The sequence below is a fragment of the Leucoraja erinacea genome, chromosome 1 (assembly GCF_028641065.1).
Source record: "Leucoraja erinacea ecotype New England chromosome 1, Leri_hhj_1, whole genome shotgun sequence".
NCBI lineage: Eukaryota > Metazoa > Chordata > Chondrichthyes > Rajiformes > Rajidae > Leucoraja > Leucoraja erinaceus.
The window spans coordinates 157806766-157819909 of NC_073377.1; the positions used below are offsets into that span (position 1 = coordinate 157806766).

The 13144-nt window shown below is 41.1% G+C and overlaps 1 protein-coding gene across 2 annotated transcripts in view; it reads right to left on the reverse strand.

Moving 5' to 3' along the window:
- nr3c2 (nuclear receptor subfamily 3, group C, member 2) overlaps positions 1–13144 on the reverse strand; it is a 271870-nt gene that overhangs the window by 21382 nt on the left and 237344 nt on the right. The window lies entirely within an intron of this gene.

A 13144-nucleotide genomic window follows, 5' to 3' on the forward strand; every position in this document is an offset into this window, starting at 1 on the left:
GCTGTTGGAGGGGTTGCTCTTTCACTCTCTGGGAATACTGGGAAGAGCACAGAAAGTTAGCACATGAAACATGCACAAAAACTTACCCTGAAAATACAGGGCAGATTTTTGTCTCGTTGGCTGCTCTGGAATCCAAAAGTTATTTTCATTTTAAAAAAAAGTAAGCAAATTTAATTTAGCATTCATACACCTATTAAAAATGTAATACATAATTTATAACCAAGTGTTGTTCATTACAAAGCTATTATTCCCTCAAAAATACAATTTAAAGGGAAATTTTATATTTGAATTGTAGGTGTCTTTTGGTTAATAAATGCAATCAACACATACAAATTATGTTCAATTGGGCATAACTACTAAACAATAGCACACAAAGAAATCCAATGAGTTAATTGAAAGTTATGATGCATCATTTAGATAGAATTATAGATTACCCTCCTGGAAATATCAACATTAACCATTCCATAGGTGAGAGAGAGGGATTTTGATTTAATTGTCAAGGGTAATGGTGAGTCAAAGAGGGCACATTTCAGGCCGAACCATCTAGGAATGAGATAATCAGAAATAGAATATAGATACAAAATGCTGGAGTAACTCAGCAGGACAGGCAACATCTCTGGAGAGAAGGAATGGGTGACGTTTCGGGTCGAGACCCTTCTTTAGACTGATGTCAGGGGAGTGAGCGGTACAGTAGGAGTTTGAGTAACTCACGCGCACACACACACGCACACACACACAATGCAAACTGGTCCAATCGTCAAGTCAACGGGATCTAAACCACAGCTAACAATGAATGACCTGTGGAGGAAGGAACTGCAGATGCTGCTTTTTATGGATGGATGGAGGGAGGGAGGGAAGGAGGGAGTGACTGAGGGTAGGAGAAAGGAGACAGAGGGAGAGGTGAGTGAGGGATGGGGAGGGGAGGAGGAGAGGAAAAAGAAGAGGGAGGGTGAAGAGGAGGAGGAGGAGGAGGAGGAGGGAGTGCTGGGCGGATGAGGGGAAATGAGCTGCGCCTGTGCCGTTGTGGGCTATGCATGAGTGGTGGAATATTGCATTGGGGGAATGGAGTTGGGGTACCAGGCCTCCGATGTGGCAGGGACCCAATGGGTCCCACTTAGTCTAGTAATATCTATAAATCTATTGATTTGTCCTCAGCATTTTTGACAAGTGAGCTCCACAACCTTCTCGGGTCGTTTCCATAAATGTTCTAACTTTTGTCTGAAATAATTGTTGGTATCTCACTCCTGAATAGTTGATACATCATTTTCAAATTATGCCCCTGTTAAAGGACAGTGTCCACTACCAGTAACATCAGGCAACACCTCTATTAGGTTTCCATTCAGTAGGTGCCCGAATAAAAAATTATATTTTCTGAATTATCAAGCATTCACATGATATCCTAAGCCTGGGATATGAATCTGGGCCCATACCACACCTGCATCAGCTATGATTTATTTTCATAATGTCATTAGTTCTTTGTTGCTTTTTCCCAGATCAGAGAGTCCAGACACAAAATGTTGGAGTTACTCAGTGGGACAGGCAGCGCCTCTGGAGAGAAGGAATGGGTGACGTTTCGAGTCGAGATCCCTCTTCAGACCTCCAAGCCTGACATTGTGACTCTGTAAGTACTGGACAGGGGCCCATTCAAACATCAACATAAAACCCAATCTGGGGGTGGCCAAGTCCTGGCCTTCCAGAGCGTGCAGAACCAGAGGGAAGAGCAAATCTAAAGAGCGAAAGATTCACAGGCTGAAAATGTTCATGAGTGAAACAAATCTGTCATCTACATTTTTGGGATATCAATAAAAAATTGGAAAACAAACTGCTGGGTGAAAATATTTTTCTCACAGTCTGTTCAGTCCAGCTTCACAGGGTGACACTGAACTGAGTTCTACTTATATAACCATATAACCATATAACAATTACAGCACGGAAACAGGCCATCTCGGTCCTACAAGTCCGTGCCGAACAACTTTTTTTCCCTTAGTCCCACCTGCCTGCATTCATACCATAACCCTCCATTCCCTTCTCATCCATATGCCTATCCAATTTATTTTTAAATGATACCAACGAACCTGCCTCCACCACTTCCACTGGAAGCTCATTCCACACCGCTACCACTCTCTGAGTAAAGAAGTTCCCCCTCATGTTACCCCTAAACATCTGTCCCTTAATTCTGAAGTCATCTTGTTTGAATCTTCCCTATTCTCAAAGGGAAAAGCTTGTCCACATCAACTCTGTCTATCACTCTCATCATTTTAAAGACCTCTATCAAGTCCCCCCTTAACCTTCTGCGCTCCAGAGAATAAAGACCTAACTTATTCAACCTATCTCTGTAACTTAGTTGTTGAAACCCAGGCAACATTCTAGTAAATCTCCTCTGTACTCTCTCTATTTTGTTGACATCCTTCCTATAATTGGGCGACCAAAATTGTACACCATACTCCAGATTTGGTCTCACCCATGCCTTGTACAATTTTAACATTACATCCCAACTTCTATACTCAATGCTCTGATTTATAAAGGCTAGCATACCAAAAGCTTTCTTTACCACCCTATCTATATGAGATTCCACCTTCAAGGAACTATGCACGGTTATTCCCAGATCCCTCTGTTCAACTGTATTCTTCAATTCCCTACCATTTACCATGTACGTCCTATTTTGATTTGTCCTGCCAAGGTGTAGCACCTCACATTAATCAGCATTAAACTCCATCTGCCATCTTTCAGCCCATTTTTCCCAAATGGCCTAAATCACTCTGTAGACTTTGGAAATCCTCTTCATTATCCACAACACCCCCTATCTTGGTATCATCTGCATACTTACTAATCCAATTTACCACACCTTCATCCAGATCATTGATGTACATGACAAACAACAAAGAACCCAACATAGATCCCTGAGGCACCCCACTAGTCACCGGCCTCCAACCCGATAAACAGCCATCCACCATTACCCTCTGGCTTCTCCCATTCAGCCACTGTTGAATCCATCTTGCTATTCCTGCATTTATACCCAACAGTTGAACCTTCTTAACCAACCTTCCATGAGGAACCTTGTCAAAGGCCTTACTAAAGTCTATATAGACAACATCCACTGCTTAACCCTCGTCAATTTCCCTAGTAACCTCTTCAAAAAATTCAAGACGATTAGTCAACCATGACCTTCCAGGCACAATTCCATGTTGACTGTTCCTAATCAGACCCTGTTTATCCAGATGCTTATATATATTATCTCTAAGTATCTTTTCCATTAATTTGCCCATCACTGAAGTCAAACTAACAGGTCTATAATTGCTAGGTTTACTCTTAGAACCCTTTTTAAACAATGGAACAACATGCGCAGTACGCCAATCCTCGGGGACTATTCCCGTTTCTAATGACATTTGAAATATTTCGGTCATAGCCCCGGCTATTTCTACACTAACTTCCCTCAATGTCCTAGGGAATATCCTGTCAGGACCTGGAGACTTATCCACTTTTATATTTTTCAAAAGTGTCAGTACTTCTTTTACTTTGAACCTCATAGTATCCATAGCTACTCTACTACTTCCCCTTACCTCACACAATTCAATATCCTTCTCCTTGGTGAATACCGAAGAAAAAAAATTGTTCAATATCTCCCCCATCTCTTTTGGCTCTGCAGATAGCTGTCCACTCTGTCTCTCCAATGGACCAATGTTATCCCTCGTTATCCTTTTGCTATTAATATAGCTGTAGAAACCCTTTGGATTTACTTTCACCTTACTTGCCAAAGCAACCTCATATCTTCTTTTAGCTTTTCTAATTTATTTCTTAAGATTCTTTTTACATTCCTCATACTCCTCAAGCACCTCAATTACTTCATGCTGCCTATAATTATTGTAGATCCCCTTCTTTTTCCGAACAAGATGTCCAATTTCCCTTGAAAACCAGGGCTCTTTCCAATTTTTACTGTTTACTTTCAACCGAACAGGAACATAAAGATTCTGTACTCTTAAAATTTCCCCTTTAAATGTCCTCCATTTCTCTTCTACATCTTTCCCATAAAACAAAATGTCCCAGTTCACTCCTTTTAAATCATCTCGCATCTCATCAAAGTTAGCCTTTCTCCAATCAAAAATCTCAACCCTAGGTCCAGTTCTGACCTTCTCCATAATTATATTGAAACTAATGGTATTGTGATCACTGGACCCGAAGTGCTCCCCAACGCATACCTCCGCCACCTGTCCCATCTCATTTCCTAACAGGAGGTCCAGCACTGCCCCTCCTCTAGTAGGTACCTCTATGTATTGCTGCAAAAAACTATCCTGCACACATTTTACAAACTCCAAACCATCCAACCCATTTACAGAATGTGTTTCCCAGTCTATGTGTGGAAAGTTGAAATCTCTCATAATCACTACTTTGTGCTTACTACTAATATCTGCTATCTCCTTACATATTTGCTCTTCCAATTCTCGTTCCCCATTTGGTGGTCTATAATACACCCCTATAAGTGTTGCTACACCTTTCCCACTTCTCAGTTCCACCCAAATAGCCTCCCTAGACGAGCCCTCGAATCTATCCTGCCAAAGCACTGCTGTAATATCTTCCCTGACTAGCAATGCAACACCTCCACCTCTTGCCCCTCCAATTCTATCACACCTGAAGCAACGAAATCCTGGAATATTTAGTTTCCAATCACAGCCCTCCTGCAACCATGTTTCACTGATCGCCACAACATCATACTTCCTGGTGTTCTATCCAGACTCTAAGCTCATCCACCTTTCTTACAATGCTCCTAGCATTAAAATATGCACATTTTAGAAACTTATTCTTTTATGCACATTTAAGAAACTTAATCTCAAGAAACATTTAAGAAACTTAGTCTCTTATTCTCTGTTTATTTCCTTTTTCTTCTTTCTCCTCTTGTGTCCGAGTGCTTCCCTTTTCTGCTTCCTGCCTCCCATTCTGTCTACTAGCTTTCTCTATTTGAGTCCCTCGCCCCAACCATTCTAGTTTAAAGTCTCCCCAGTAGACTTTGTAAATTTCCCCGCCAGGATATTGGTCCCCCTCGGTTATTGGTCCCCGCCAGGATATTGGTCCCCCCCTTAGTTGCCCTTAGTTACTCTTATATGCTCTTCCGATTTATTTTCCATTCCACATAAATAAGTTCCGCATCACTCAAACCGACACTCTGTTTCTTAACAAACAATGGCAGGAACAATTGATTGATTGCTCTTCGTCTGATTTACATGCCATGGGAAATTAGAACAAGCTGAGAAATGTATAATGTCAGAAATATGATGTCGATGACCAGTTTTGGAACTTCACCAAAAATGAAGTATCAATCAACACATGTTATATCAGACCAATCTACAATACAATGTCTTGTATTCTGGAATTATACACGATGAGATCAGAGCTCCAAAAAATGAAAACACGTGGCACTTGTTTCAGGCCTTAATGCGCATATTTACCAATGTAGTTCCTTTAATATTGCGGAATGTTTATTTAATTCTGCTGGTGTAAATATCTTAGTTCAAAAAACATGAACACGAGAGATGTTCAGTTGAATTTAGAGATACTGTTGTATATGATCATTCCCTCATACAATGTGAAGTATATAAGTGGGTTGAAAGGGGGTTATGTCAGAGGGGAGAAATGGGCATGTCAGAGGAGAGAGAGAATTTGGAGAGCTTTCTTTACATTATTGTCAATGAATTAAATGTATAGACTATATCTGAACAAACAGGGATAGCATAAAACAAAGACAGCAAAATTAATAATGTAATCTTTATCAACGTTACAAGGTAATCTTCATATTTTTTGTTCAAAACAAAAAGTAAAACTATTATTAATACATCTCTTTATAACTAATATTTCAAATCTTTTTCTGTCCTTTCATCTGAGTCTACCTCACATAATTTTCCTTGACCATCTTTTTTGATGTCTTGTTTCAACATACTTTACCCTTCCTTATCTCTGTGTCTCCTTCTCCCCTGAGTCTGAAGGAGGGTCCCGACCCGAATCGTCACCCATTCCTTCTATCCAGAGATGCTGCCTGTCCCGCTGAGTTACTCCAGATTTTGTGTCTACCCCATTATCTCTCTCAGCCTCCCATACGCTCTTATGATTCTGACTCCGAAACACAAGAACCGATTTTCATCTCCCTGCTATCCTGTTGAAGCATAAAATCCACGGTAAGAGATACACTATTACACAGGAAATTAATCCACCAATATTAATGTCATTTTTTCCACTTGCTCTGTTTTTGGTTGTCTAAATGGCTACGGCCAGGTTCAAATGGCTACGGCCAACATCAAAAGAACATTTATCATGGGGACTTGTAAAAAAAGGTCGCCATGGAAAAAATCGATATTTTTTTTACTCGTAGGTTAAGTCGTGGTAGGTCGGCATGTTAGTTGTAGGTAATCGAAAGTAGTTGAAGGTAGTCATAGATAGTCTTCATCATAATCGAAGGGAGGTCGAAGGAGGTCGTCTTCACTCTCCACTGTTCAGTGTCCAATTCTCCCAGTTAGTCATAGCTAGTCGAAGCTAGTCTTCAACATAATCGAAGGAGTTCGAAGGAAGTCTTCTACATCGTCGAAGGAGGTCGTCAACGTGGCATTTTTTCAAACTCCCCTAAACACTTCTAAACTCGCCAATTAGGTCACCCAAGTGGGACAGCCCCTAAACAGTCAATGTTTCAGGTCTACAACCTATCGTCAGAGTTGGGAAATAAAGAGATGTAAGTTGATCAAAATAGCTCGGTGGCAATTGTTACCAGCACATGAAGTTTTCTGAAGAAGGGTCTCGACCTGAAATATCACCCATTCCTTCTCTCCAGAGATTCTGCCTATCCCGCTGAGTTACTCCAGCATTTTGTTTCTATCATTAAGTTTTTTGATCTGCATAAAGAACTATTAATGGTAAGGTGTTGGTACCTGTCCACTAGGCTAACCTTGGTGGAATAAGAAAAACGGAGCCATCAGGATTCTAAAAATAAAATTAAACGGTTTGAACACCGAAGTGGGGTCACACAAACTTTGTGGAAAGAAAAAGTCAACTTTTCAGATGTGGAACCCTTCATCAAACTCAATAGAGAGAGAGAGAGAAATTCCCTCATCTAGATTACATGGATTTTTTCTGAAGGTGTAAAGACATGTAGCAGGTGGGATAAGGTTAAGCTATAATTCAACCAATGACAGTGGCATTCTGCAATCTGCTATGTTATCACCAGCAGCCCGGCTACTAAACAGAACAGAAGCATTGTGGGAAGAAAATCAATGCAGAAGGTTTCAAAGTTTCAAAGATTTTCACAGTAGTGTTGTAGAGCAGGGGGATCTAGGAGTACAGGTGCATGGTTCCTTGAAGGTCGAGTCGCAGGTAGATAAGGTGGTCAAAAACGCTTTTGGCACTTTGGCCTTCATCAGTCAGAGTATTGAAAAAAGAATTTGGAAGGTCATGTTGCAGTTGTATAAGACATTGGTGAGACTGCATTTAGAATATTTTGTTCAGTTCTGGGCACCATGTTATAGGAAAGATATTGTCAAGCTTGAAAGGGTACAGAAAAGATTTACGAGGATGTTACCAGGATTAGAGGGTATGAGCTATTGGGAGAGGTTGAGTAGGCTGGGTCTTTATTCCATGGAGCGCAGGAGGATGAGGGGAAATCATGCAAAATCATGAGAGCAATACTACCCTAATTTGTCAAAATTTAGTTATTGCTTGTTTTAGGGTTATTTGAAATATCTACACAATGGTGAACAAAATAAATCTTCTCTGAGTACAATTTGAAAATATTTATATCAGAGAAGTAAGAAATTCCATCACAGAGAGCTGAAAGAAAAACACGTTTTCCTCATTTACAAGAAAACTCCTTTCTGTCAGTTGCTTCCTTTTGTCAAAGTAGGACAGAATAGATCGGGTAGATGCACAGGGACTTTTGCCCAGAGCAGGGGAATCGAGGACCAGAGGAGATATGTTCAAGGTGAAGGATAAAAGATTTAATCGGAAACCGAGGGGTAACTTTTTTACACAAAGGGTGGTGGGTGTATGGAACAAGCTGCCAGAGGAGGTAGTTGAGGCTGGGACTATCCCATCGTTTAAGAAACAGTTAGTCAAGGTACATGGATAGGACAGGCAGGCAAGTGCAGGCAAGTGGGACTAGTGCAGCTGGAACATTGCTGGCTGGTGTGGGCGAGTTGGGCCGAAGGGCCTGTTTCCACACTGTATCACTCTATGATTCTGCAAATGTACATCTCCCCAGAGATACCTTACAGGCAACCTGATGACCTTGAACAAATGGGAGTTAGAGAGCGTGCACATCTTCTGGACTGCCTGGAGATTTGGCTCATTAGCAACTGTGGAGATTCCCTTGGCTGCTCAATTAGAAACCAAAACTGGTTTGATAGAATTACTAGGAGCTCCAGAAGCTAATTAGCACAAACACAACGTATTCACAGATCAGTGATGAAGGTAGAAGAGACAGAGAAGTCAGTGCCTCTTGGCATAAGCACTTTAGACCAGATCCCAATCGTGATTCGCTACCACCTTTTGACCAATGAGTCATTGAAAAGGCTACATGCCAACTTATAAACAGCAAGATGTGGAATCCCAGAGAAATTCTACAACTTGGCAGAGAGGAGCATCACCCAAAAGTTTCAACCACATTTTCCCCACATCTAAGGAGCGGAGGACATACCGGGTAACTTTCAAAACCCTAGGAGTTTATTTCACACATCTATCGATCATACATATTGGGAGGTCCTTCAGAAATGCTGACAAAAGCTGCCACGTATTTATCAATGGGTCTGGAATCTGCATGGTGGTATTGTAGACTATTGTGCATTTCAATCATTTTTATTTTAGATGTAACAATTCCAAATGTTTACCTGGTGATGATATATAATCAGCTTGTGAGAATGCCCTGCCATTGTCTCACCATCTTAAGTGACATTGGTTCCTCAACAGAGAAGATAAAATTACACGTATACCTTTTTAACTATATCATGCAACTATAATTTAGTCACCAGTTGAATGCCAAATACAAAATGACTGCTCTATAATATGTCGGTATTATTAAAGATAGCTAGCATTCATCATATCCTTGCTCTGTAAGAGCTAAGCAAAGATGACTGACCTTTGCAGAGGAGTTAATCCAAGGAACGCTGCTCTCAATAACCAAATAGATAATAGACAATAGGTGCAGGAGTAGGCCATTCGGCCTTTTGAGCCAGCACGGCCATTAAATGTGACCATGGCCGATCATCCACAATCAGCACCCCGTTCCTGCCTTCTCCCCATATCCTTTGACTCCGTTATCTTTAAGAGCCCTATCTAACTATTTCTTGAAAGTATCCAGAGAACCGGCCTCCACCGCCCTCTGAGGCAGAGAATTCCACAGGCTCACCAGTGTTTCCTCGTCTCCGTTCTAAATGGCTTACTCCTTATTCTTAAACTGTGGCCCCTGGTTTCATATCACGTCGTAAGTCATTATACATGTTCATAAATTCACCAAATATGTGACTGAAGGTTGGCTTTTCCATCTGTATCAACTGCTACAGAACTATTGTGAATAGCTGGTATTTAGAGGATCACTTTGTTTGAACTTTATATGTGAGGGAATGAGGCCAAATTAACAAGGCCGGTGGATTTGTCTGGTTATCTTTGTGTTGTGTCTATGGGGCAAGATGGCGTCCTTGGGAAAGTCCCTACATAGGCCGACTAGGGACTTTCGACAAGAACTGTGAAACCTTTACCTCGTACTGTGAGCGAACGGAAATGTTTTTTTATTGCAAATTACATTATTGAAGCTGAAGAAAAAGAGGATGATGATCAAATGCAGGTAAGAGCACAAAAAAAACCCCATCCAGGAACGAAAGAAAGCCATAATTGAAATTGATCCTGAATTTATGAAACTCACCAACTTCCAAGCCCCAGGGAAAGCAAGGAATGTTTCATTTGAGGCTGTTCTTTCAAAGCTTGATGCTCACTTCAACCCTAAACCCATAGAGATTTCAGAAAGTTACAAAGTTCACACAAGAAACTAGAAGCCTGGTGAGACTGTGGGTGAGTACATGATCTCATTGAAGACTACACAAAAAAGCTGGAGAAACTCAGCGGGTGCAGCAGCATCTATGGAGCGAAGAAAATAGGCAACGTTTCGGGCCGAAACCCTTCTTCAGACTGATCGGGGGCGGGGGTGGGTGGGGACAAGAAAGGGAAAAGGAGGAGTAGCCAGAAGGCTGGGGGATGGGAGGAGACAGCAGGGGGGCTGAGGAAGGGGAGGAGACAGCAAGGACTAACAAAATTGGGAGAATTCGATGTTCATGCCCCCGGGGGTGCAGAATTTCATTGAAGACGTTGTGTCTATACTGCAATTTTGCAACATTTCGGGATCGAGCTTTGCGTGATAGATTTGTATATGGAATGCAGGATGAGTGAATCCAATCAAAATTACTGAACACACCAGCCCTTACCTTTGATTTGGCATGCAAAACTGCTTTGGGCATGGAGATAGCATGTCAAAGTGCACATGAGTTCCACCCAACACATGCTGGCACGGTCAACAGTCAAAAGGCAGTTCCAAAACACAAGCATGACAAGGCAGGGAAAAGGCATTCACAGCAAAGTTCTGGGGAAAGCACAGATATGTTCTATCGATGCAATGGTAAACACAGGGCAAATATGCCAGTTCAAGGACTCTAAGTGCTACAACTGTCAAAAGAAAGGCCATATTGCATCAGCATGTAGCGCACCATCACAGGACAAAGCAAAACAAAAGGCTCAACTGTAAAGGTGCTTAGTCTGACACACTGTAACCTTTATTAAAGCATTTATTAAAGCACATGGTACACACGTCCCAGCACTGGCTGCATCCAGCCTACAGGCATACCGGGACCAAAATGGGAGGAAGAAAGGGGAGGATATCATAGTTATACTGATATGATGGGGCGTGTTAATGGTGATGAGGTAGCTACATTATAGGTTGCATGCATAAACCATCTACATCAACAAAACCAAATGCGTGGGATTCACAACCTCGAAGAACAGTCAGAGAGAAATGAACTTGGACTGTGTGGCATTTATACTACGAACGGTGGGTCTGGAAAGGAAGACTTTCAGACAAAGATCAAAGTGAACAATCAATATATTACTATGCGTATTGATACCGCTGCTGATTGCACAATTATAAGCTAAGCCACCCATGAATCCTAGTTTAGCAATACGTACCAACACCACAGAATGTGTCTCAACCCCACTCCTTCCTGGGTATTGTACAGTATTACTCACGCTTCTTACCCAAGTTAGCAACAAAGCTAACTCTTCTTCACTGGTTGTTGAAAAATGATTAAAAATGAGAATGGTCCAAAGAGCAACAAAATGCTTATGATGCATGTAAGAAGAGCTTGACCAGTGATGCATTACTTGTTTACTACGATACAAATCGCGAGTTAAAGTTAGCTTGTGATGCGTCTAGTCGTGTGGTAGGAGCTGTGATGGAACATGGACTAGAAAAGCCTGTAGCATTTGTATCATGCACACTTCCCAAGAGTGAGTGTAATTATGCACAAATCAAGAAAGAAGCCCTTGGTACCATCTTTGGGATCAAGAAATTCCATCAGTATCTGTTGGGTGGGAAATTCACCCTGGTTACTGATCATAAGCCACTTCTCGCTATTCTTGGTCGACGTTCAGCAATACCTACAATGGCAGCATCAAGGATGCAGTGCTGGGCAGTTCCCCTGTCACAGTATGACTACAGCATTGGGTAACACAGCTCAAAATAAAATGCTATCGCTGATGCATTGTCGCGCTTGGCTCATGAAGAATCAGATGTGAGCACTGAAGGTGCTATCTACGTTACAGAAGCAGTGGACAACGACTTTCCAGTCACAGCAGCTGGAATTGCTGCTGAAACTGAAAAGGACACAGAGCTAAAACAAGTATATGAGCAAACTTTGTGTGGATGGTCAGCAATAAAACCATGTACTCAGGGGCGGATTAAGGCTCACTCGTGCCCTAAGCACTGACAAATCTTGGTGCCCCCCTCCTTTCCACACTGATCCAGTCCATTTTAGTTGTTGACATGTCTGACCAGATATACAATGCAGGTTGCAGCAGTACAAAAATGTATTCATATGATAACACAATATACTGTACAAACTAAGCCAAGCTTGGGCTACATAAAGTTCTACAAAAATGCAATACAACATCTATTTTAATATTTCACAAGTTAAATGTATCAAAGTTCCAATATTCATGACCTGAAAGGCATTTTTCTACATTTCATTTTTGCAAAATCACTGATAACATCCTTGAAATTAATACTTCTCAGAATGTCTGCTTGAATTATTAATATACACAGTGAGTCGAGTCTTTCTTGAAGCATAACTGATCTATTTGGGTTTTTTACACGTTTCAGTTGTGAGAAAGACCTCTCTGTTGTGCAGTTGGTGACCATTAATGTTAAAAATATTCTTAAGGCAATTTCAACATTTGGAAAGGCACTCTCTAGTTTGTCTTCTGTAATTGTGTTGTAAAGTTCCATGTGAGTGAAAGATGTTTTCTTGGTTGTTTTAAACTTATGAAGAACATATGAATGGAACTGCTGAAGCTCTGTAGACAAAGTGTTGTTCATGTCATCTGGATAAACATCAATGAGTGTCTGACAAGTCTTTGAGTACCTTTCACTTTCTGATAATTGGGAATTAGCACCTTGTTGGGTGGCATTAGGAACATCTGTCAGACAAGAGAATCTGTCTGCTATTTCAGTGACACCTTTCGTCTCCTCCTCATTTCCGTTTCTAACTTTTCAACAATTACATAAAAAGTGGATACACGGAATTTTTTACAAATCTTCATTCGTTTTTTTTTTTTTTTTCTTTTCCCAACTTTGTGGTGCCCCCTTTGGCCCTGGTGCCTTAAGCACGTGCTTAGTCTGCTTAATGGTTAATCTGCCCCTGCATGTACTAATTAACTAAAACCTTATCACAATAGATGACATGAACTGTCATGTGAGCAAGGGTATATATTAAATGGGCTCACAGAGTAGTAGTGCCCAATTGCTTCAGACAAAGATTACTTAAAGAACTCCATAGTGAACACACAGGTATTGTTCTAAGTTCAGATGCAAGTTCTAAGCCGAATCTCCAAAGAAAGTAGAGACAAAGGTAAA